This window comes from Falco biarmicus, chromosome Z (genome assembly GCF_023638135.1).
Source record: "Falco biarmicus isolate bFalBia1 chromosome Z, bFalBia1.pri, whole genome shotgun sequence".
Taxonomy (NCBI): Eukaryota; Metazoa; Chordata; class Aves; order Falconiformes; family Falconidae; genus Falco; species Falco biarmicus.
In genome coordinates this window covers 55,398,997-55,425,388 of record NC_079311.1, presented here as the reverse complement: position 1 = coordinate 55,425,388, position 26,392 = coordinate 55,398,997, and the positions used below count along the sequence as shown (strand labels likewise).

At 40.2% G+C, this 26,392-nt stretch overlaps 1 protein-coding gene across 9 annotated transcripts in view; it reads left to right on the top strand.

The window, feature by feature from the left end:
- Positions 1–2,231: 2,231 nt before the first annotated feature.
- JAK2 (Janus kinase 2) overlaps positions 2,232–26,392 on the top strand; it is a 91,701-nt gene continuing 67,540 nt past the window's right edge. For 2 of the 9 annotated variants that reach the window (XR_008819442.1, XM_056324710.1), the window contains exons 1-3: positions 2,233–2,391; positions 3,112–3,178; positions 14,657–14,739. The gene's annotated coding sequence lies outside the window, so the exon portion shown is untranslated. Of the gene's footprint in view, positions 2,392–2,918; positions 2,938–3,111; positions 3,179–8,248; positions 10,297–14,656; positions 14,740–26,392 lie in introns of those variants that run through there. The other 7 variants (XM_056324713.1, XM_056324722.1, XM_056324712.1 and 4 more) reach the window with 7 other exon arrangements.

Genomic DNA, 26,392 nt, shown 5'->3' with positions numbered 1-26,392 from the left:
AGCCAACGCCAGCCAGCTCCAAGATGGACCCACCGCTGGCCAAGGCCAAGTCCATCAGCGACAGTGGTGGTGCCTCCGGGATAATGTATTTAAGAAGGGGGAAAAAAACCTGCTGCGCAACAGCAGCCAGAACAGAGAAGTGAGGCTGTATAACAGAGAAGTGAGGCTGTATGAGAGCAACAGCTCTGCAGACCCCAAGGTCAGTGAAGAAGGAGGGGGAGGAGGTGCTCCAGGCACCTGAGCAGAGATTCCCCTGCAGCCTGTGGTGAAGACCATGGTGAGGCAGGCTGTGCCCTGCAGCCCATGGAGGAATTCACACAGGACCAGGTGGATGCCTGAAGGAGGCTGTGACCCTGTGTAGAGTCTGCTTCTGGCAGGATCTGTGACCCTGCTGGGGACCCACGCTGGAGCAGTCTGTTCCTGAAGGACTGCATCCCATGGAAGGGACCCCATACTGGAACAAGGCCAGAGCATGAGGAAGGAAGTGCAGTAAAAACAATGTGTTATAAACCAACTGTTAACTCCCCTTCCCTGTCCCCCTGCTCCACTTAGGGGGAGGAGACAGAGAAGTTGGGACTGAAGTTGAGCCCTGGAAGAAGGGAGGGGTGGCGGGAAGGGAAGGTATTTTAAGTTTTTGGTTCTCATTATCCTACTCTGATTAGAATGGTAATAAATTAAACTGATTTCCCTAAGTGGAGTCTGTTTTGCCCATGACAGTAATTGCTGAGTGATCTCCCTGTCCTCATCTCGACCCAAGAGCTGTTTGTTAGATTTTTCTCTCCCCTGTTCAGGAGTTCAGGAGGGGAGTGATAAGAGTAGCTTGGTGGGCAGCTGACATCCAGCTGGGGTCGAAAACCACCACACCTTTAAACTGCATGTTCAAGAAAACCAAATATGCAAAGCAGTGTATGCACTGCATTAAATTCTAGTTTTGAATTGGCATAGATTTTGTTTTCTGTAAGATGATGTTATGGAACACAGATATACTCTTTTTGTGTGTAAAAAACCCGCATGTTAAGACTGCAGAGATGACAGTGATTAGCTTGTCCTTGAAGAATGATATGACAGCACCAATTTGTTAGCTGACAGCAGCTTGCTTTTGCATGACTTAAAGTTACAAGCCTGAGTCTGTTGGTAGTTTTGAGACTCATCTATCAAACTTTTACATGACCTTTTAGTTCTTCCCTGTCCCACCTTCTGTTCTTCCTTTGTCTCTGGATAAAGACTTCACAGTATGTATTTGTAGCTCAAGTCCTCTGACTCTGGCGTTCTTTCCTTAACCCTCATTTCTTCACGTCAGCAGTCAAGCTGTTTTCTCTTTTTGTTTGTAACAGACAGCCTAGGTCCAGAGCCTTCAGATGAAGCATGTTTATTTGGCATGGACAAGAAGATAAGGAACAAACTCATCCCGTAGGAAGTTACCAGAAAAGTGGGTATCTGCAAGGTTAATACTGTGCAATACATCCTAGGAGCTGGGTCAGAACTAGCACACATATGCGTTGTTTCAAAAGAAAAAAACAAAACCAGAACAAAACAAAAAACCCCCCAAACCCTGTGCATTTTTCCTTTGGCCCAGATAACACACGCACTACTGTAAACGCAGACCACAGCAAAGATGCGCTGCTTTTGTTTAGCACAGCTGAACAAGGCAAGGTCTGTCCCTCAAACTTGCGCTTGCTGGTCCAAGGCCCTCTGCCTCACTGCAGCTCGGGTTTTACCTCACAGCGGCTCCTACCGGTGAGGACAGACCGCAACTCGGGAGAGAGAGGGCGCCCTTGCTCCCCACAGGGCGGGGGGGCGGCAGGCAGCAACCGCCCGCGGGGAGATCCCCCCTCCCGCACCGCCCAGCCCCGCTGCCCCTCCAGCGCCCGCGAGGGAGGCCGCCGCCTGCGCGGGCCAGCTGCTCTCGGCTTGACCTGTGGTGGCGGCGCTGCCGGCAGCCGGCGGGGCTGACAACCGGCCCCAGGTCGGTTTTCCCCGGGGCGAGTGACACCGCGCCGATGGCCGGCAGGGCGCGGCGGCCGCAGTAGGCGAGACTCGTCGTGCGCCCCCCCCCGGCGCCGCCGCGCCTTTCCGGCAGGGGCGGGCAGCGCCGCCCCCAGCCCCGCCCCGCCCAGGCCCCGCGCCGCGCCGCGCGCCGCCCTGCCCCTGCGTGCTGACGGAGCGGCGGGGAGCGCGGCGCCCCGCCCAGCGGGAGGGCGGATGCCCCGCCCATCCCTCCCCGTCCGCTCCCCGGCGCGGCAGGGCGGGGCGGGGGGGCCGCGCGGAGGCAGCGGGCAGAGCGCGGCGCGGTTCGGCTGGGCTGGGCGCCGCCGCCGCCGCGCATGGAGAGCGAGCGGGCGCCGACGGGGGAGCTGCCTGCGCGCGCCGGTCTGCCCAGCCGCCGCCGGGGTGAGTGGGGCCAGCGCCGCCCGGCGGCCGTTGCCCGCTACCCGCGGCGGCCGGCGAGGGGGGCGAGTAGGCGGGGGGCCGGGGCGGCGGTTACGGCTCGTCGCCCTCCGCGCCCCGTCCCGCTGCTGGGCGGCCCCGGCGCCGCGTGTGGCGGCTGCCGCTGCCCGTACTGCGCGGCGCCCGGGGGCGGGGGCCCGGGGGGGCGGGGGCGCGCGGCGGGGCCGGCGCTAGGCAACGCGGCGGCGGGGCCCCGCGGGGGGCGGCACCTGGGGAGGCGGCGGGGCGGGGGGTCGCGGCCGGCGCGGAAGGCCCTGCGTGCCTGGCGGCGCGGGCGCGGGGCGCCGCCGCGTGCCCCCTGCCCCACGTCAGCACGGCCGCTCCCGGCTGACCCGGCCCGTGTGCGGGACCTGGAAGCCGCCCCGTCGCCGCTGGGCGCCGCACCTCCGCCAAGGTGCCGTGCTTGGCTGGCGAGCCTCCTCCGGAACCCGTACCGGTGCCGTTGGTGGGGGGTGGTCGTCCTTGCAAACAGTCACAGAAGCATCTGTGGTTTGTCTTTATATGTCTGTATTGAATTTGCTTCTGGGTGGGGAGGTGTTCTGTTAGCTGTGGGTTATGAATTAATGAATTTCACTTATTTTTGCAAGAGATTTTTTCTTTTTTTTTTTTTTAGAAGAGAATTGCAGATAAAACTTCTTCAGTTTAGTGTTTTTTGTTCTGCAGCTGAAGTCTAATTAGAACCTGATTGGCTCTGTCTTCAAGTTTTCCCTTCTAACCTCTGCTGTGACAGGTGAGAAAGTAACACTTTGCTTCAGTTATTCGTAGATTATTTGTCACCAGAGGGACACAGACTGTATTCTTTTTCATTGTTGGGCAGAGGGAAATATAACTAGGATGACTGTGATGGCTACTTACAGTTTCAAGTGTGATTTTTGCACTTGAGATTTGCTTAATGATCAATGTTTCTGACATCTTAGCCCTGTACAGCTTTCCAGTTTATCATGTACTAATCCATTGGTTATATTGTTAGTCAAATTTAATATATATGTAGTTTAGGTTAGAGAGAAATATTTCTAAATTTTGTGTTTTGTGAAAAATCAATACTGACTGGAGATTGTGGAGAGGTTATGTGCACTGTTGAAAAGGGTAGTTTGGATCAGTTGCATGGATTGACTTTTTTTGTCTCCTCCCTGCCCAATCTTCTTAGTAATTGCTATGGGAGTAACATTGTAGTGATGTTCCTTGGGCATGCACATTTATCGTGCCTTCTTAGGGTTGGTGCCTGAGGATTCAGTAGGAACACAGTAGCTTCACTGTCTTCTGCTTGATGACAATAAGTCCCAAGTGACTTAAGTGGTGTAAATGGAGAATTTTGTAGTAAACAGCTTCACTATTATAGTGTGAAACGATAGAGATCTTAAGCAGTGGTGCACTTTCCAGAGAAGCCTTATAACTGAGCTATTTACAGAGTCTTTCATTTTCATAAGTGCCTACAACAGCAACATAAGGAAGTAGTATTTGCTGCTGGGAGGGGAAGTTTAATGAGCAAGGAGTTCACAGAATGCAAAAAATGGTTTGACATTCTTGTTGATCAAATCAGATTGACTGGAACTGCAGAATGGAAAACGAAAGGAGGCTGCTGCTGCTTCTCACATGTAGCTGTTAAGAGTGGTGATTGGGCTAATAAAACCCAAAGTTCCTATCTCTTTAGAATAACCATTTCCAGACTATGTTGAGTTAATGTTGTGCATGACCACATAGTACTACTAAAGCGAATGTCACTGTCATCTTGTACTAGCAGTAGCGTGTTCTTCCTGAAGTTGTAAGAAAAGCAGTTGCTGAACAACAGGGTTGTCATTTTTGCTATTGGTCTTTTATCTCAGCCCTGGGGCACTTTTACAATATGACCTTAGGTGAACAAAAGCTAAGTGATGATGTTTGCAGTTACAGGAAATAACCTAGCATCTTGGCTGAAAGAACCTTTAGAGGGAAATAAACAAGATTCGGAAATACAGTAATATTAAACAGATACATGAATTAAACGCTGTTAGTTATGTATAAAAGGAAACTACTATCAAAAGTCACAAAACTTTCATTAAAAAGCAGATTAACATAATTAAACATGCAATATAAAAAATATTTGTTTTAATACGGTGTTTTGAAAAAACAACCAATGTGGAAGAAGGCAGCCAAAACCTCGTGGCTTTTTAATAAAAATTAACTGGAGCTTTGAGTAGGAGGTTGAAGTAGATGACCTCCTGAGGTGCCTTTCATCCCAAATTATGCTATCCTAGTGCTACTATGCTATTATAGGCTAACATTTCTGTTGCAACACACGCGCCACACACCAGACCCCCCTTCTTTTTACCTAGGCTTATATGCAAAACAACATTTTTAGGCAATGCACAGTTACATGTTTTCCATTTAACTTCATAGAGCTGCTTTTTGAAAGCCTCTGACCCTGTCTGTGCACTGATTTCAGTAGGTTCCCTATGAATTCATATGTCCACCCACAGGGTTCTCAGCATGAGCACAGCAGGATGACTGATATGAGTAAGAGTAGCATGATCTGAGTCAACATTTGAGCTCATGCTTGCATTTGTGTTTCTCTTAACTTGTTTCAGATGTGATTTCTTTATCAGAAGGTAAATGAGGAACTTTATGAATTTCTGGATAGAAGGTTTTGGAGATTATTCCATAAGGTAGATACGTTTTTATGGAGGCTTGAAAAAGAAAACCAAAAATGTGTATATACAATGAATTTTTTTCACAGCAGTTCCCCTGGAAGAACTGTAATCAGTTCTATTTGACACATACAAGTAGGTGCTTTTTGCTGCATGCTGTATTGGTTAGGGTGTACATTGTATCTCTCACTTGAATGGGCTGTAGGCCTTGCAATAATATAAATAAAGTGAGAGCTACAAGGTACAAGTATAAGGTGTCTTGTGTAAGAAACCTGTGAGATGCTGGGAGAAAAAAAGTGATGCTTCAGTCCAGTATTAAGCTCTCTGGGTTATGCATTACTGAATGCAGAGAGGTCTGATGCATGTTGACAATGATAGAATCCCCTTGAGTTTTTGTGGGTATTGAGGTACAGCTGATTTGATCTTTTAAAAGAAATTCCTAGCTTTTGTTCTGCCCTGTTGGCCTGTACTAGAAAGCAGTTTTCTATGGAGGAAAATCTTAAGTACTTCCTGAGTAGACAAGGAGAATGACTTGCCTGGAAGATAATTGTCAATATTAGTTATGCAGTCACTGTATCACTCAGTCAAACATGAATATTTAAATCTGATTTGTAAAAAAAAATATTCTGATGTAATGCAGCCAGCTATTGATTTTAAATCAATACAAGCATTGTCCTTTTGTGGTGTCAGTTGTCTCTGCATCTGTGTCTTTGACAGTCACTTCCAGATTAGTATTATGCAGTTCCTTTTGTTGTTAGTAGGTTGCTTTTTAGTCATGGTCAAACATTTCCTTGTATTGGGAGGAGAGGCATCAGCTGTTGATATTTCAATTTTCTGTACCTCTGTCCTTTCTTCTGGGCTTTCTTCTGGTTTTTGTTGGTTTGCTGGTTTGTTTTTGTGTTTTTTTCCCCACTAGTATCTTTAGTATTTGTCCATGGTTTTCAGTTTTTTCCTGTGATGTCACAAAAGACAATATTCCAGCTGAAATGAGACTGGTTTTGATCCTATTCTTTGCTCATTGGAACACTTTTTGTTTCTTATCTTCTGTATGCCTGTATTAAGCCAGAGATTCTTTTGACCTGCACAACCTGTGCATGGTTATTTTGTTTATCTGCTTACATTAGTCTTAAAATTCAATCCTGTGTGGGAATAGGTGCAAGTTATTCTTCCAGTAGTTTATTATTTTTATTTATTGATGCCAAATGTTATCTGTCTTCTGTTTTTTTTTTCCTTGGCTAGCTCTCCATTTTGATCCTGCTCAAGTCTCATGTTAACCAGTTATCACCAAAATTGGTTTTGGATTGTTTTTCAATACTCACTAGAAAGCTGAAACACATTTTCAATGCCAAGCCTAGGAAATAGAGCTGGAGCATTTTACAGACTTACCAAACTGAAGATTGGTTACTTACGCTGGGACTTTAAAATTGCTTATATGCTTGCATAAGTATGTATAGTGTAGTATTTCTTGCTCTGTGTGCACACCCATGGAGGAACTTTTCTAGTATTTACTTCAGTTCTTGAGCTCTGTGTTGTTCATAATGTAAAATTTTCTATTGACAGTCTAGTGAAGGTATCTTAGCTGATATTCCTGTTATCAGTTTGCTTATGTGCTCAGGCAGTTGCAGTAGATTTCAAAGTTTAAGTCTTTTACAGGCATTTTAAATAAATGTGTTCAAAGTGATGTGATTAAAACGATTTGTGTGCATAATTAAGAATTTTAAAATGTTTCTTCATGTGACTATTGGTCTTAATGATTTCTTTTTTTTAGCCTTTAATAAGAATAATTATTGAATCAGTTGAAATCAGTTTGTGAGACGTTTTCCTGCAAATACAAAGTCATCCTGTTTCCCAAAAACAGAGTATGAGGACAAGAACTTTGAGGGGTTTTTTTTGGTTTAATATATTAGAGGAATAGTGTTAACATTTCTTTGTCTAGCATTGACACTTTGCGTATATAAAATGAATCTTTAAGAACATGTCTAGTATGCCTTACATGAGTATTTTCAGTCTTTGTTCTACATTAGTCTTGGTTGACTACTAGGATTTTGTAGGTATGAGCAAGATGTTTGTCATTCTTTAATGTGTTGTCCTACAGCCTGGGTTTCCAGCACTGTGAGGTATTTTTAAAGTAAGAAGAACATTGACTTCTAAATGTGTAACATTTTTGATGTCTAAAACTCTTGATACGTATAGCTATACAGTAAATTTGGTACCTGTATTTCTTAGTTTTTAGAGGCCTCAGTTGTTCAAGTGCATTTAGATTGCTAGCCCTGTTAACTTCAACATAAGATGATGGGATTGCTTGCATGGATTCAGTTACAGAGATAGGGCCACAGGTGGTGTCTGAGTTGTACTGAACCTATTAGGTAAAACTTGTCTAGGAGGCTAATGCAAGGGCACCTGAGGACAAAGACTGTTGGAAAACAACCATTAAGTCTTAGTAAAAGAGAGGGTTTTGTGCCTTGAAAAGGTGCTTTGGAAACCTATTAAGATAGTCAAATAACATAGGAGGCTCTGAGGTTATAGAGACAAAAGCCTCTTAAAAATGCAGCTTTCAAGTGAGGGTTAATGTTGGAGCATGATGTTCAGAAAAAAAATGTAAGGTCTGTTATATGTGGTATAGTTGGTATACTGCATACTACAGTAGGCAGTGTAAGCCAGCAAAATTTTTCTCTTCGTAGTGTTTCCCATTTGTGAGGGATTCTGACATTCTGTAATGTCTGGTACTGGTTCTGCAAAATGTAACAATGTTGTGTTATGTTTGTTCATAATTTAACTACAATATGGTTGCAAGGGACAGCAATACCCAGCTTGCTCTATACTTCTTTCTGAAGCAAAGGAGCAAAAGGTTGCAAAAAATGCAGAGGGGAGGAAAAAAGGCTGCTTACATGATTGTTGCCTCCCATCTGTATGAAGGAGTACTCCCATGGTGCTCAGAAATGAGGAGCTGGAGCCAAATAGTGACTGGTCTGTATGAAGGGGCATCCCCTCAGGGACAAGCAAAATCAAAACCATTCTTCCAGTCCTGTAATCTACAAAGGTAAAGAAGGCAAAATGTTATCCTCAGAAAATGGAGGGAGTAAAAGGAGTTGAATTAAGTGAAACCTTTAAAACCCTTTCCTTGTTGTCGAAGGACTCAAATTTGGACACAAAGCCAAACTATTTCCATTTTATAGGTTATGTGAAGACTGCCAAGAGGATTGGTGAACCTGAAAGCTTGCATGTTTTTCAGCTTTATCATCAAACTACTAAAGACACTTCCTCACTATGAAATGTATCTCACATGGAGAAAATTGCTTCTTGTACAGACTGGTTTTGGAAACTTTAGCTGGCATTTCTGATCTTATTACTGACACTAGTTTGCCATACTTTGCAGCACTGGCACTACAGGTTCTCGGGATTCTTTTTTGAACCACTAGAAGTTTCATTTTAATATAGACTATTTTATAGTCATATAACAATATGTACATAGAAATGCCTTCAGTTTTTACTGTCTTGTAAAATCAGATTTAAGCCAGTTCTACAAGGTTTTACTATTTAGAGTCTCAGATTAGTTGTGAGATTGGAATGTCTGCTTCTGTGTGTTAAGGATAGTGTTAATATGCAGCTTTTAAGCAACAGATTTATTTTCATTATATTGACAAATTATCTGCTATGCATAGTTTTCAGATTTCTGCACTGAGTAGACCGGAGACATGCTTTTGGGTTTTACTATATTTTGATGCCTTGAGGTTTTGCTCTTGGGAGCAGTAGAAAGCAGGCTCTACCTACTTAGCGACCGATGGCTGAGGGACAGAATTCCTAAAGCTGGGGAAAATGAGTAGCAATCGAAGCAGAGAAAGAGTTTTGGCCTTTCTGTCAGGGTTTATAAACCATGAAGTTGCTGTACTGTAAACTGTGTCACAACTGTGACCCAAATTAAAATAATTTTTTTTTCTCTCTCTTGGAACAAGTGGCAGGAGGGAAGGGGAGCGGACAGGATAGCTTCTTAAGCTGGCCTGCAGTGCCAGAGAAAATGTTGTGTAACCACATCCTGGATAACCCCAAAGATGGACTGAGCTACAAAAGAAATTTTGGGTTCCCAGTGGGATCTGAGGACATGGGATTGCACAAGACCCAGATCCTCAGCTGTGGGCAATAAAGCATGTGTCAAGCCAACAGCTGGCTCCCAAAAGGTTGAGACTTTGGAACTGTTCTAACAACTGTGTAAATAGGTGCATGGTTATCTTTTAATTGCTCTATACCTGGGTCTTCATAAACCTTTGTAACTGTGCTGTCTATGAGGGATTTTGTGAACATGAACTATTTTGTGAACAAATACTTCTGGTTGCTTTTATCTTAACCTGGCTTCAGTTAAAGGTGGTTTCAAGGTAGCTGGCTAACATTAGGACATTCTGTTCTTGTGAGTCTTTTGACCCTTAGAACTGGAGCCTAGCACACTAAAGTGGTGGTTTGGGCATGGAAAGGATGATGGAGCTGCAATGAGTTCCAATGAGTATTTTGGAAGCATGCTTGCAGAAGCTGGGGAGAAGCATGTCAGGCTTAAGTATGTGATAATGAGAATGCTAAATTGTTAGGACTTAAGAGCCCTGTGCAAGGTGGGTGTAAAAAAATGAGCTGGAATTTTCACTTCTCATTGTTACACCCTGGCAGACTTAAAAGCAGTGTGATGAAATAGATGCAGGTCAAAGTGGCGAATAAATAAACCAGGACATTTTGGTTAAGGTTAATGAGATTACAGAGTCGGAACCAAATCAGTTTGAAGCTGTGTCTGCAATGTAGTTGCATGTAGGGTTGTAACACACATGGATGTACCTGAATGAGCTTGTATTTCAGCAACTGGAACCCACAGCAGTTTAAATTGCATTGGACACCAAAAATGTCATGTTGCTTTTGCTACTCAAGCTAGCTGAGGTATATTAACAGTGTTTAGAAGGATATCTTTAGGTTGCAGCAGACTAAAGCCATACCATAATTTTCTTGGGCTTTGGTACTTTTCCAAGTCTGTTTTCTAAGAGCTCTGCCACTTGCTCAGACTGATAGCTTATCAATATTTTTGCCTGTAAACTCTCAAAACTGAGTTTCAAATTAACTTTGCTAAATGTTTAAATGTTTTTACTTTGTTTTGTAAAAAAAGATTGTAATACTTGACAATTTCGTGGTGGTTCTCCTAAGTTTTGACACAATTTTTTTGGACTCTTGAACCTGAGATAAAAATTTTTGGGTAAGTTGATAATACGTGATGTCTGTTTTTATCATTGAAGATATTATGCCGTGATTAGAATACTGTGCAAGGTGGTGAAATAACATTTTTTACAGTCAGACTTTTTAGAAGGAAGTTTGAAGTTTGCCATTACCAGATATTACAGCAAGTTTGCTACGTGCCATAATATGGTAGAAGGTATTGTCTGTCTGGTTTCTCATTCCTGCAGTAGCCTTGTGGACTGCTGTGACTTCTATGAATTGTCTTTGAGCAGCTTTATATTTAGATTACTTGAAGCCGTTTCTGGAAATGCAGAAAAGCTTTACTTTTAAACAGCATGTAGGGCTTTGTGTTAATGTGTCAAACTACTTTTCTCCTTCCACATCTGAAGTCTGTCTTGGCTAAGAAACCTGGTATTGTTTTGACTTGCCACAGTGTAGCTGAAGTATTTCTGGCTGACTGTGCCTAAGCGGAAGTGACCTCAAATGCCCTTCATCATACTGTTAAAACAATAGGTTAAATGCATGTGAATCGTGGAAAAGTGGTGGTCTCTTTTCACGCTAAGGGGACCTGCTGATGGAAAACAAGAAAATACCATCCCTGATCTTGGGTGGACAGGCAGTTAATTTAGATAAACAGTAATTTCAGAAATCCTTTCGTTTTCGAGAAAACAGTTGGCAGTTATTATACAATTCTGCTAAGGCCTAAATTTAGTCAAATAATGTAATTTTTCATTAAACAGAGATACTGTGTTCATAGAATCACAGAATAATTTAGTGTGGAGAGAACCTCTGTAGGTTTCTGGTCCAAACTCCTGCCAAAAGCAGGGTCAGTAGTGGTGTCAGAATGGATATCGAAGCTGTATCCAGTCAGGTCACAAAAACCTCCAGAGACAGCACATCCAGTACTGGGCTGTCCTCAGGATGACAGTCTTTCTCCGTATATCCTCTCTGAACCTCTTGAGTTTCAATTTATGCCTGTTGTCTCCCACCCTGTAGAGAGCCTGGCTCTGTCTTCTGAATAGCCTCCTTGTTGGTACTGGGGGCTGCTGTTAGGTTGCCCCAGAGTCTTCTCTTCTCCAGGTGGGACAGGCCACACTCTCCAGTCTGTCCTCACAGGGTCTGTGTGACAGTCCCCAGCTACGCTGGTGGCCTTTGCTGTGAACTTGTTCCTGCTTGTCAGTGTTTTTTATGTACTGGAGGGAGGAGATGGGGTAGGCCTGGACACGGAAGTTTAAATTCAAGTAAGATCTGAATACTGGCAGAGTTCTGCAGAAAAGCCAGGACAGTAGGTGGTCAGAGACTTTTTAACAACAAAACTGGGAACATTTTCCTCTCCCAGTTTATGTACAGAAATAACCATAAGATGATGAGACACCTTGGTTTTAAACCCTTGAAGGACATTGTGACCAGAAAAGATCTGTTCAATTCAGATAATTATAGTGCTTCCCTTCGTTAATGAACTGCTCACTGTAATGAACTGTAAAATGTGTTCTGATAAATTTATTTGGTTATGTAGCGTTTCTTCACAAGTGTTGTATTTAATAATGTGAACTGTAGATTTTTTCTTTAGTTTTGTACATGATTTTGTTACATTTCAATTTTCTAAATGCAGCATGCCAGAAATAAGTTTAAAATTACTGTCTTGAAAACCATAACCAATGTGCTTGTTAGCATAATTTAATTAATTAAAACTCAAAGTCTAGATAGAACACATTAAGTTCTGTTGCTTCTTACATAAAAAGGCAACATAATATATCTTGTTTAATTAAAAAAAATAGTACAAAGAACTATTTGGCTGCTTCAGGGATTAAATATGCAGAACAACAGCTTAAAAAATAAACGTGCAAAAAGTGATTTATATTAAATGTTCTCTTAAATCTCAATTATAACTTAAAGAAGCTATTTTAAATTTATTTGAATAAATCAATTTGTCTTCCCCTCTGATTTCTGAGTACTTAATTATACATAGCTTATATGCATGTGATACTTCCCCCTGCCCCTGCTTTGGTTCTGTAAGATTCATGGACGGTTAAACTAGCTGGAACTTTTGGAGTCATTAAACTTCAACCAGTTGAGACCAATGCATTCTGTTGTGCTGAAATGTCTTCTAGAGCTAGTTGCTAGGGTATGCTGACGGTATTTGGTTCCTTTATCAAGCCTGGCTTCTTGAGTACAAGTTCACAAGTCAAGTTAGTTTTAATGTTTGCCTTTCTTAAAGTTGCTCTGTAAACCTTTTTGCTTACAAATAAAGTTAATTGTGGAATGTAAGTTTCTTCTGTTGGGGAACATCAATGGATGAAAAATCAGTATGCCATCTTTTGCATCATGTAATGATATCTAAAGTTGTTTAATAAAAGCTTGTACTATTGATATTATTTATTCCTAAAATTATTTGATTTCTTACTGATATTTACTCTTGTGCTTGAGAAGCTAGTTATATCTGTAATGTTAGTACACTTGCCCTCTGTTTCCACTTTTTTATATTGCTTTTTAAATTTCATTTTGCTGCCTCTGTCATCAAATTAAGTTGAGCTAAAATATTGAGCTGTTTGCTTGATTATTTAAGATTAGTTTAAAAGGCAAAAGAAGAATTTTTAAGAAATCCCTAATTAAGCAAAATATCTTTGTCTTAATTATTTTCCTCTCTCTGAGAAATATATATGTTCAGAAGCAGTAAGTATGCATGTATTACCTCCACAGTGTTATTAGTTGAAGCTGTCTTTTTTTTTTTTTTCCCCTCTGGCTCAAAATCAAATAGAGAGTCTCATCTAATAGTTAATTTGTTACAATCCATTACAATGAATTTAGCATACTTGTCTATTGTTTGGTGCAGTCTCTGTCTCATCTTGACATAACATCTAGTTACTCACTGAGCCTTTGAAGAAGGAAACAAAGCAAACAGAACTGATGGACATCCGTTTGCCATCAAAGAAATAAGAGAGGAAATCATCCTCCCTGATAACACCTTAAGGAGAAGAAAGAGAGAATAGGGGAACAAGAACAATATAAAAGCCTCCCTGGCAAAAATATACACCATGCAGCAACAGAGTTAAATGAATTTGTAGAGTCATTTCATAAGTTTACACAGAAGATGATAGAAAAAAATAAAAGTTTTTAAAAATTGTAAAAGTGGACTTTTTAATGTGAATGATAGAACACCACACACAAGATAACTCTTTTGAATCTGCAAATAGAAAAAGATGGTCTCAGTCAAAGGCACTGTCGGGAGAGCATAATATGTCCTTAATGCTTCTGAACGGTTGTTTCCTGTGCTGTAAGAAAAGGAATTGTCTTTTCCCACCATGGCAGAAATGGTGTTGGTTTCCTTCCTGAAAGTAGTAAAGCAAGAGATGAGTTTACAGGCAGAAGCTGGAACTCAATAGGATTCTGGAAATAAAATGGCTTAAAGTAAGGAGGGAACAAGTATGTAAACAGCTTTGTCTCTTCATCCCTCCAGATGCCTCTCTTGTTTACCTTCTTACCATCTCTTGACTCTTTTTGGTTTTTTTTTTCTTCCCCTCCAGAACTTTTCTGTCATGTTCCATCACAAGTCTCCTATTGTGGGTTTGTTGCTTTCTTACATTGCTTTCTTCAGTCCCATTAATAAAAGAGTCAAGTAGGTTTTAAGATCACTTCCTGATCTTGACAGTAGTCAAGGTCTGACCTACTTGGAACCAAACTTGAGGGCCCAGATCCAGCTAAGTATTTGGTCTTTCAGTTTACACTGGTGAAACAACCTTTTGTCTTTCTGGATCCATTGTCATCCTTAGAGTTGCTAGAGCAAGCTCCCCAGTCAAGTTTTTAGCATCTCTGGATGGGAAAATGGGAAGAAAATAAAATAACCAAAAAGCACATGACATAAAAGAAATACTAAGGTCAGAAACTATATGGTGGATACATTTGCAAGCTGGGATAAACTATATTAATATTGTCTGGGAGGTTGGGAAATTGATTTTCAATTGAAGGAGAGCTGTTGCTGGTTTTGAAGAGGAAATTAGTTTTGATTTGTTAGTGGAAGAAACAAATCGCTTGTGAAAAATTGTGAGAAGAGTCAGTTCTGTTCACCTCAGTGGGCAAGGGCGTGGTGGTGTGATTAGAATTTATTTTGAAATGTAGGGAGTGAGAAGAATCTGTTGTCTGGAAGGAAGAGAGACTGGCTTGGCAGTAGACTGGATGAGAACTGATGTGTAGTCTGAAGTACAGGGATAATGGGAAGAAGTTGAAATGTATTATAAATGAGGGGGGAAAAAATCCCGGAGGGCAAATGGGTAAAAAGGTGCAAGAAAATGTGTGGTTCTCTACTGGAGGTGCAGACAGTGCAAGTCCTTGTATGTGTCTTTTTAACCTTAACTGCTAATGTATATGTTCCATTATTCCAGCAGGTACAGCTTTTGGAAACTACTGTGTAATTTCAAATCTCAGTGAGGCTGATGTGTTGAGAACACAGAAGTCCTTTCTTGTGGTAAGACTTTGGAAATCTTTTGTAACCTCGGTATAGACAACTGGTGTATGAAAATATCTTCGTAGGCTTTTAGGCCTGCTGTTCATGCTGTGTTCAGAGTGTCTTGCTCACTTGATTCACCATGGTTGAGGGCCAGACACTCTGTTCTATATGCGAGCATTAAAAATTCATAACTTGAACTAAAATTATCTCTAAAATAAACTAGTATTAATTTCCCCAGCAAATTATGTATCTAACACATGTGTGCACACATTCATTAAACATTTTTCACCAATAGCTTTTTAGTTTCTTAATGGTGGAATGAGCAGAAATACCTATTTCAGATTGTGGTCCTTTCCTTATTTAGACTGTGTGGTGGAATAAAGTAGCAGTTTTAAGAAACCTTTTTGTTTATCACATTTCTGTTTTATTCTCACAGGTGGTGTACAGGATTAGTTTGCAATCATAATTTGTGATCTCTCCTTTCTTGTTTGTTCCTACATACTTTTATTTCCTTTTATTTTATCTGTGTAATGGGTCACGTCCTTTTGAAGGCATAATTATAATATCAGATTAATAACAGTACTAACAATGGGTAGTGAATTGTTACATAAGGCTAGGACTGTTTTAAGTTACTGAAACAGTTTTATATTTATAGATACCTAATTGTACATGCATTTTTTACAGTAAAATGTTATAAAATTATGATGTTTTATATGAGACAGAATCTTTAGTAGAGTATCATTGCATGCATTTATTAGTAGTTAGAATTGTAACATGGCTCTTGGTTATAGAATGTGAGAGTTAATCTAGGTCATGATTAGAATATTTCATATGCTTTCAAAATTGAATTAGAGCGTTGCAAATTTATTATTACTAATGTGACTGTTTCTGCTGGTTTCAAAACATCTGAAAAGTATTGAAACAGGCTGCCCAGGGAGGTGGTGGAAATACCATCCTTGGAGGTGTTTAAAAAACTCATAGATGCAGTACTTAGGGACATGGTTTAGTGATGAACTTGGCAGTCGTGGGTTAATGGTTGGACTTGATGATCTTAAAGGTCTTTTCCAACTTAAATGATTCTATGATTCTATTCTTGGTGTTTAGCAAGTAGATCATCAAAATGCTACTGTTGGACTAGTTCATGCAAAGTCTGGCTTTAGCAAATCTCATTATATGATTACAGCCATACTTAAAGTGTTAAATGGTGTGTACAAGTAATGAAAGAAATGGAAGGTCAGCTGTGGATTACACAGACTGTATGTAGGAGTGTCAGTTTGTTAATTTTTCTGGTTTTTCGGTTTTGCCCTTGTAACCTGTAACCTGTAAACCTGTAACACTGATGAGTAAAGAACATCATACTTACTGTCAAAACTACTGTGATAGACTATTTATTTGGAACATGCATGGTATCTAGACTCAGTATCAGTAACATCATTTGACATGTGCAGTTGTGTGTTTCTTTCACACAAAACAGAAGATGAAAGAACTTACGTGATTTTTAGCTTACTAATAGTGCTGGAAGTAATGAAAGTAACACTGTAATCTGAACTTGATCATGGTTTGGTAGAAATGAAATAATTTGCAGCATAGGAACATGAAAATTTTGGCAATGCTACCCCTTGATAGCATTAAAATGAGTTTTCTGGAACCTCTTTCTAGATATGTTTTCTATATATATATTTCTAGGCTTTGCATAAATTTCTGTGATAACTTATTTTCCCACTGGAAGTCAGTCTCTGAGAGCAGCCTGTTGGCAGATAATCCTGTCTTGTGAAGTACAGTGGTCACATGAATAGCCTGATCAATAATTTATACTTTTAATGGATTATTTCTAGTTACTGACTTGACAGCCGTTACACAAGAAGACATTGCAGATTATCAACTCCAAAAGCAACTTGTATGCTCTTGAGTGATAAGAAAATTAAATACTAGGGAGAGCTGGCTTCTTTTGTCTTCTGCAGAAAGACAAAAAAATCCAAAAAACCTCAAACCTCTCAAAGGGGCAAAATGATCTCCTTTGAGGAGTCCCGCTGCTAGGGGAGGAGGGAGGGAACGGAGAATGCCCAAAATAAACAAAGGAAAAGAAAGTTAAAGTGGGGAACTTTTACAAAATATAGAGTAGAGCAGGTGTATAGATTAAAGTGGAAAGAACAGAAGAGGGTGTGGGGTTTCTCCCTGCTGCACAACCCCCACCCCCCCACCCCCCCCATTCCCCTCGTTTTTTCCTTTTGTCTTTTTGAGGGTGCGGACAGGTTTATGATGTATGAAAGAGAAGGGAAGAACATAAAACCAGCAGAAAAAGTTAAAGGGGTTTAGCTGCCAGCATGGTTATAGTACTGCTGGACTGGAGGATCAGCTTGAGAAGCATTTTGAGCCTTGCAGGCCCAGTGTAGGCAGTATATATGCATTTGTCTGGTAAAGGGAGAAATATTTAGTCACTTGTCATGCTAACACACTGGAAAAGCTTGTGAAATGATGGGCCAGTAAAGAGGGGTCCTCAGCAGCTGAGGAAAGGTAATATGGGAAGGACTGATTTGAGAGCAACTGCAGCTCTTGGAAGATAGTTCAACTACATATGGGACAGCTTTGGGTTTGTAAAAGGAAGAAGATGTAATGACATTTCAGCTGTTTCAGCCATAGTGGAAAATACACTTGTTTCAATGAGTGTATTGTCCATTCACCAGTCTCTGGGCACTGGCATTGAAGCTTTTGACTGTCTAGCTCATCTAGTGGTGAGGCAGAAGTTGCCCTTCCAATATGTCAGCTACTCACAAACACATAAAGGCAAAGTGTAAACAGCCACAGGTGTTTACTGGTGGGTTTTTTTTGTTTGCTTATAGAGTAGAATTGCTAATAAGGTGAGGTAGGCAGTGTTGGGGGGGAAGGGTTTTGACAAAGCCAGGATGAGAAGGTAGGTCACCATTGTCACCACAAGCCTGATAAACAAGAGGAGTGACATCCTTCAGCAGAAAGCACTGAGATGAGAGGGGAAAAAAAAGAGAAAGGGTTAAATGTTTTGAGTGCTGACGCTTCCTTCCATGTCGGGCCTAGCAGACAGGTAAGGCTGTGCTGCTTCAGCTGTGCCTGAAGAGCTCCACAAGATGGGGGGTTCAGTGCTGCAAGGATCCTCTATTGATTGAGTGAAAGGACAACTGAATTAACTAGCGTTGAGTAGCATAGATGGAGAAGGCTAGTGGGTTTGTATTTAGTCATTGTTTTGTTTCTACTACTGCTACAGTGATGAAGGGTAGGCATTAAGCTGACAAAATCCTTGCACCTATTTTAGAAATATATTAGAAAGCACTAAATACTACAGTATTGTAGTATTTAAAAGAACTCAAAGAAATACCATTTTAGAGTTGCATATAGGATTTCATTAAAGCACTGATTCTGTTATTTGATTGCATTCAGTATAAAATAAGGTCCATAAAATGTTAAGAACAAAAGAACAGTCATAACTGCATATCTGATTACAGCCTTTGAAGCAGAATTTTAACTGCCTTTAAAGAGGGTCTGCAGCCAGATTGTATTTTTTTGCTCCTATGTATTTAAAAATAACCAAACACCTCTATTCAAAAGGTTCTGTATTATCACTAGAAACCTAGCTTCTGATGTTTGCGTAGTTTAAACTATGCAGCTCTTGGGACTCAAACTGAAAAATGCATTAGTTTAATATGCAAAAAACAAGTCACCAGACAAATGTTAGGCTCCTTAATCTGACTATACTGCTGCTTGTTTAATTTGATTTCTAATTTTTTTGCTGTCATGATTCAAGTATTGTTTCATTGCTTGGGCTTTCAGTCAAAGCCTTATGAAATCAAAATGAATTTGAATGCTTCTCCATTTTCTTTTCAAGCTATGTGGACATAAAGTATTTGAGTAAGATGTGACTCAGCTAGTAGCCAAATAAATCTAAGCAAGTTTTATGTAGCAAGAGTTTCATTTTTAATTAAGATTGGCTTCTGAGTAACTGCTGAGGTGATTAAAAGATGATGGCTCTAGACAGAAGGTACAGCCTTCTGGAGGCAATGACCAGTACATTTAGCACCCACAGGACTTGTTACTGTGGGAACATTTCTGTGTATCAGCTCTTGTTTATTATTAAAGCCTTGAAGTTCTTGGTGTAAGTTTTAACAAGCGTCCAGGTCCCAGATCTTTCTTGCGGTGTAAGCTGAGTGTTGTGAGGAGGTGTGGGAGAACTCTCATACCGATTTCCACTTGACTTGAACATTTCAAAGGTAACAGAGGGCTAGGGGCAGGAGGGCACAGAATAGACAGCATGAAGCAGGTGATAGTCTTTGCTTGTATTTACTGAGAGACTAGATTGCAGAGACAGACGAATACTTTGTTGTAGTTGCAAAGGGAAGAGAAGAATTTAATCTCCAAGCATTTTACAATTGGGAATGTCTCTCACTAAAATGAATTTTCTATGAGATGATTTCATTTTATTGAGAGTACTTACTTGCTGGCTGATGTAACCATCACATGACCTGTCCTGGTGAAAACAGTGTTTTTGAATCCTCTTCTACCTTTATGTAGAATCCAAAATGGTACTGTGCATTTTCAGGGGTCAGTCTGTTGCTATGTTAACTTTTTTGCCATGTACAGATTGAATTTGCTGGCCATTGGTGTTACATGGAACAAAATACAGGTTTCTGTCATGTAGTCTAGCTAAGCGTATTGTAGAGTACTATGAAACATCCTTTGCATTTGAAGAAAGGGATTGTCTCATTATAAAGTTTGGTCTGCCCTGCTTAAAAAAAATAATTATTAAATCATATGAGCCCAAAGACAGTTTTAAAAGTGAACCAGCCATTTGGTGTTTGTTTTTGTTGCATAGCAATGTTCCTGTGTAAGAGCAGAATTACGGGTTACTGTTCCTTCCTTCTCATGCAGGTCTTGCAATTGTTTTGCAGACTTCTGTGAGTCAGAAGCTCCTCCACCAAGTTCAGTGATTGTCAAGTGTGTACTTCAGCAGTAACAACAAATGTTTATGAACTAGTTTTATTCTTTGATGTAGTCTTGAATTTTTGCAAGTGTTAAGCATTTTAATATTTGTAACTTATTGTCTAATCTTCAAATTAGAATAATCTTAAACAAAATGTCTCTCCTGCAGGGACTATAGAACTGTATTTCTGTTTTGGATTTCAGCCAGGCAAAAATTGTCTTGATGTGTGATGACTAAGCCCCTTGGTTTAGATATATACTTTTTTATATATGAAGTATATAAGTAAAATTGAGTGTGCAGAATATTATACATGTTTGTGTATAAAGAAGACATAATTTGATCCATATGTATGGGTGGTGCTTATAAAATGTTTAGTGCTGAATTATATAGAAAATTTGTATTGAATTCATTCTGACTATATCAGTAGTTATTATAACTACTACTTTTCAGGGCATACTCAGTTATTTCTTAGGTGTAGCCTGCATTTTTCTTGGGTATCTAACTTTTCATTTGTGTCATTAAAATAAATCTATTTTGAAAGAACATTTTGTTTGAAAGGGCAGTTATTTTGTCTAATTGTGCTATTCCAGACCAGAGCTTCGTAGTACTAGGTCAATACTGGCATGCTGGAATGAGTCTAGTGAAGGAACTCCCAGAGATTAATAGGGATGGAGTACATGATGTATGAGGGGCTGAGAGAACTGTGTGCTTCCATTTAGAGGAGTCTGAGGGGACATCTATCTGTTGTCTTCAGCTACCTGATGGGAGGCTATAAAGAATATGGAGCTGGACTTTGTGTCAGGATGAGAGAAAACAGACACAAGTGAAAACATTGGAAATTTTTGTTAGGTATTAAGGAAATTTTTTTCAGTAAGAGGGTGGTCAAACACTGGAAGAAGCTGTTCAGAGGGGTTCTGAAATATCCAGCTTTGAAGATGGTAAAAATTTCAGGCTGCATTAACCTTCATATTTGAGACACTTTTTAAGTAAATTTGGTCCTAGAGTTAGTTAATAGTTAAATAATTAGAGTAATCTTAAGTTTTGGTGATGATAAAAAAGGAGTGTGGTTGGTTTTGCAGGCTTTCAAAATCACTTGAGCTGCTGGTTCAACCTAAAAGGTAGCTGTCTCTTGCAGGTAAATTTGCCTGTAAATGCATTTGGTTCAGTGGATTTTTATTTCTGTGGCATGTTTATACAACAGGTATCTCAAAGGAGGGTGTAGCTTATTAAACCCTTTAGAGTAGGAGAAAAAGCAGGCTAGTATGGATGTTGCTGCCATTTGTAGTTTTGTGTTGGTCTGTGATTAATGTCTGCTCTTGGCTCCTGCAGTTCTAAATAGTTCCGTAATTTGCGATTGAAATCGTGAATATCTGCAGTCAACATACACAATTCTTTTAGTGATAAATCCTTATATTTGAGTATATGCTTGCTTCTATTAATTTAAAGTTTCTTTGCTTTTTCATGGGGTTTAAAAGGTTAAATGGATCTGTTTATGTACTGAAAAGCTACCATATAGAAGAGTTAATCAGGGACACATCCTGAAAGATAGAGATTCCTTTGAACTTCATAAATTACATGTTGTTCCCCCATGTCTTCAAAAGATTTCATTTGAAGTTACGATAATGGTAACACTCGCCTCCCCTGCTTCCACAGCTTTGCCAACAGCTCACTTATGTCAGTACTGTAAATTGTGTTGCTGATTTTGAGAACACCATTTTATGTAAGAACTTCTTCAGAACTCTGACTCTTCAGAACTGTCTGCATCTTCTCATATGTCAGCAAGATGTGTAGCATTTGTATATGTGTTTTTGTGGGTTCAGTTTTGTTCTGGTCTATTTGTGTGTGTACCACATATGCATACCTAATATCCTTAAGTGCTGTCCCTACTGCTGTTCCTGTAAGTGCGCGTTGACTAGTGCCCTATTTGAGATGCAGACTTTCCAGTTCATGCAGCTCTCTCTGCTGGTCAACCTGTATAATCAGATGTGCTTTAGTAAAAGCACAACCAGGATTTTTCCTTTAGTATATGCCTGTCTTTTCCTGCTTAAGGGTCAGGAGGCCTTATTGGAGATCAGGTGCCTTCCTCTTCAAGTTCTTTCAAGATCTCTGAATACTTAAGTTGTATAATTCTGCCTCACCTCATGTTGTGTTTCACGGTGAGTCATTGTTCTTGCCAAATGGATTTGCAGTCCTGTCTAATCTCGCTGCCATGTTCTGTGCCTTCCTTTGAGAGGGAGGTGGCCTGCTTGCTTTCTTTTCCTTTCTTGCCCTACTTACCTAGTTATTTTAGAATGGAGTTGTTATTTTATAATGGCTTGCCTTACAAGATGCAAAGACTGCTCATGGTAGGTATTTTCTTGATGTCTGAAAGCATCTGTCAGATGTGCCACTTTGAGTTTGATTTCATGACTTGGAAGTGGACTTTTTGCGTGGCTGATAATGATTATGTGTTTTCTAAGTAGGATAAGTTACTATGATTCTCTTTGCCTTTTGGGTCACACAAAAAGCAGATTGCCTACCCAATAGGGTGCGAGAATAACATGCAGAAAGTTTTTTTCCTTCAGAGAAGATATGAGGGAGGTAACAGTAGAAGAGAAAGAGAAAATTATATGGGAATTGGGAACAATGTGGGATCTTAAGGTTAATCGTTTTGGGGGGGAAAGATAGCTCTAACTTAATGCTAGAGCTCAAATATGTTCCTGTCTAATGATTTCAATGTTTGAAGGCCAGAGGGATTTTCAGAACTGTCAGACATGCTTAACACCCATTGAAATAAATTAATCTTTGAGTGATTTTTATATTTTAATTCAGCTAAGTGCATGCTTGTAAACTTTTGCAAACATGGCAGAAGTTGGCCAGAACATTAAGCAGCCCAAATCTGTACTACACAATTTACAAGATAGATTAATATCTACCTGGAACATTAATCTAGCATAACAATGCCTGTCTGCATATTCCTGCAAAACATATTACTGAGATTTTTTTGTTCCCATCAACGTACCTTAGTGATTATTTCAATACAGAGTCATCTTTATCCTGAGTCTAATACTAGCCTTGTGTGAGAAATAAACACGGAATTGATCTGACAGCGTCGACAGAGGCCTGGAATCTTGCAGGTATAAAACCCCCTACAATACAGTTTTTCTCTTTTAGCATAGTACCACATAGGATTTCTAAAAGTGTAACCTTTTGTATGTCGTCATTATTATAAAAGCAGATGATCAAAATCAGTCCCATTCCATGTACTTCACTGTGCATGTTTTGTTTATTTTAGTTTACTTCTATTTGAATTGTATGCTTAGTTTGCCAAATGCTGTAATTCTCTTGTATCGGGAAAATGGATGAAAAAGTTGAATCTACTTTGCAGATTTTAAGTATCCCAATAGGAGTGTATTAGCTCTTGTTTTCTCCCTGTCTTCATTCTTCGTAGGCAGGGAAAACACATTTGTGGAAACTTAGTAGTGCTTAGATTTGTATTACTGGTCTCAAAAGGCCAGTGATTATCATCTGCCTTAGAAATTAGAACTGAATGTTTCATGCAGTTAGTTTTGTTTCAACTTGCATGAGAGAGAAAAAAAAAAAAAGAACGTGGTTGGTAGGAAATTGAAATATTGTCAGGGTGCTGTAGAAGTAAATGACATGTGGCAATTCATACATGTTTGGAACAAAAGTAAGAGTCATTTTAAATGTTCATATAAAAATGTCCAGTTCATCTTGGTGTTAGCATTTATCACTTAGCAGGGAAGCATATTTTTAAAGTTAAATAATTAAGGGAATGGGTTGATATATATGTGATTCATCCACCAATCTGTTGTGACAAATGAATCTAAGACTTAACAAATGTACTTACCTAGGAGAAAGCAGTAACTCTCATTTTGCTGCTCTCAAGCAGTTATATCTGTCCTACAAGAATTCCCTGAGCTTATTAGGTAGCTTTAATTCTGCAGTATTTTCCTTATAATGTATTTTTCTGGGTATAATCTGGTTTTGTCCAACTTCTCAAAAGCTCTAAACTTGCCTGAGGACTCTGCTGCATAGGTGATACACAAATCCAGAACAGAAAAATTGACCTAGACTCTACACACAAAACAGTATACAGCAAATATAGCTAGATGAGGAGGAAGGGCAAGGGGTCAGTAATGGTCAAGTTGGCAGGCAGCATTTAACATCTTTTTAGGTTTTTGGTGGTTTTGGTTTTGTGGTTTTTTTGGTTTCACAAGTGTTTGGAGACACAAGTTCGTGGAGATGCTGAAGTGAGGTGAGAGAAAGGTAAGAGTGAGAGCAGATGCTCATAATCATTCGTAGTTTGGCTGATTGTATGTTCCAGGTGATAGCAACACCGCTACTTTCCTGTCTCTCTGTTCCGCTTGAGAATGGCAGATCACAGAGTACCTGGCTGGAACCACAGGCATTAGAGCTGCTTTGCAGTTCTGGAGGAGCATGTTGCTACAAGTATTAACCATTCTTGTTTCTTTCATTAAGACTCTTTGGCCCTGGAACAGGTAACGTTTGTCAGTAGTTGAGACTCTAAATGCTCTTTATTTTGTCATTGGGAATATGCATAGCATATCCTCTTGTGCCGTGCTGGCTCAAGTTTATTGAGGAATAATAGTCACTTTTACTGGTAGTTTTACGAATGGCACAAACAGAAGGTTCAAAAGGTAATTTGGACATCTGTGTTAACTTGGTCTTTCTCAGGTGCTCTACTGAAAGACTCCTTAAGCCTCCTTTTTCCTCTCATGAGTCACCCCAATGGTCCATAATTTCCCGTAAAGATCTTTTCTTCCAATTCTTCTCATTTTCTGTCTAACATATGATTTTTAAAATGTTTCCTTTATTCTACCTTCATAAGAAAAAAGTCTGCAAATGTCAGCAACAGGAGGGCAGCACTTGTAATTTCAATGCTCAAAGGCATTAGCTGCCTTTGAGGTGTCTCCTGTTTACTCCCCATGCTTAAAGAGCAAGAAATGACTGAAATCCTTGGCTTAAAGATCCTACTCGCCACCCCTGAGGCTCAGCAATGTGAGCAAATCCTTTTCCATCAGCTTTTTCCAGCACCCTTAAGGGATTAAGTAGATGTTGCTTGGAGAATGATGGAAGAACTAAAGAAATATTTGATAAGGATTCAAATAATAATTTCTCATTCCCTCCAGAAAGGAGAGGGGGGAAAACCCTACCCAACCACCTGTGGTATTGTTAACAGCAGCTATTCCTGGTTCTTATTTCTGCTTACATGTAGTTGTGATTTGGATACCATGGGAATGGAAAATTAATGAATTTTTTACCCTGTGGTGTGGGATATGATCCTTACTGTATGCTCTGCAGTATGCGATTTGGTAGCCTGGGGATGCTGGGCAGACTCAGAGAACCTAAGGGAACTGGGAGAGTCCTTGGTGGGGAGTCAACATAGGATTCGTTTACTTGAGTGAGTTTGGGACCTGACTGAGGGGACCATATCAGTCAGAGATGGGAGGGGAATGAAAGAGTAATATATACTTGTTCTTACAAGTATGTAGATGTGCAGGAGATAAAGTACGACAAATACCTACCCTTTTCCTAGTTTTCTTGATTTCTGTCCCACATATGACTCAATGTGCAATCTCTATCTTCCACTTGAACTGAGGCTCCTGCTTTTACTTGACTCCTTTCCCATCATAGAGTATGTCATCCCTCTGGTGTCTGTTCCTGCCTCCTAGCAAATAATTGCTATGAGAAGGTATTTTCTTTCAGTAGTAGTTTAAACTTCTTACCAAGTTTTCATTTGTGTTCAATTACATTTCCAAAGGTTAAAACAGAATGCTTTGGCAGAAGTCGATTGTGGCAGGATGCCTTCATTTCCTTCCTCTTTTTTGATTTTTCTAAGAATCAAATGGAGTCCAGAGTTTTGGTCATTTTCAGTAGTTACTATGTATTTTCCTGTACTTTCTAAGATCAAGCAGGTCCCAGCCTGCTAGTTTTTTTTCATTTGCCTGTATAGAATCATCTGTTTCACCTTGCATGTATTAAGATTATGCCTGTCTAGCAGTCTGCTAACTTCTAGTAGTTTTAAACAAGTTTCATTAGTTTTTAATTAGTTTTAAACAAGGTGGATTAAATGCTAAGTGACTGAGGTTATTTCAGTTAAAATTCAAACATAGTCCTGTACCCAGTTATGCGATGGTTTGGGAGAGTTTCTATTAAAGAAGCTTGGCAGAGAGGAGGAATTGGAATGGGGAAAGAGGAGAAGCAGCTGTACTTTGAGATGTTTGGGCTCAGACTTGGCATACTAATCTATGCTTTTGACCTAATAATGCATTCCAAACTTGAGGACGTTCAAGCAACATTCAGGTTTTAGAGTAAGGGATTCTCAAGTCTTTGTAGAAGATTTCATGTTCTGCTGTAACTGTCAGTTTCTGATACCTGTCATCCTGTCCTCTTTTCTCTCTTGATTTCCCACCCCCTGCCAAGGATTTGCTTGTTTTTCTTGTTGCCCACTCTTTTTCTTCTTTCTGGCAGAAACTGTACAACACATAAAATGGGCTGAAGTGTCCAGGTGTGACTCAGCTGCTGTGCTTAACAAGATATAGTCTGAGAGAAGGATAATTTGACTTCAGGAAGTTTCCACATCGTATGTGGTGGAGTCCTTCACCAGGGGAGGAATCCTTCCATCACACTGTCTTGCTGTCCACAGAAGCATGCGGCTGGTAAAAAGAAGTGCAACGGAAGATTGTGTTATGCTTTACC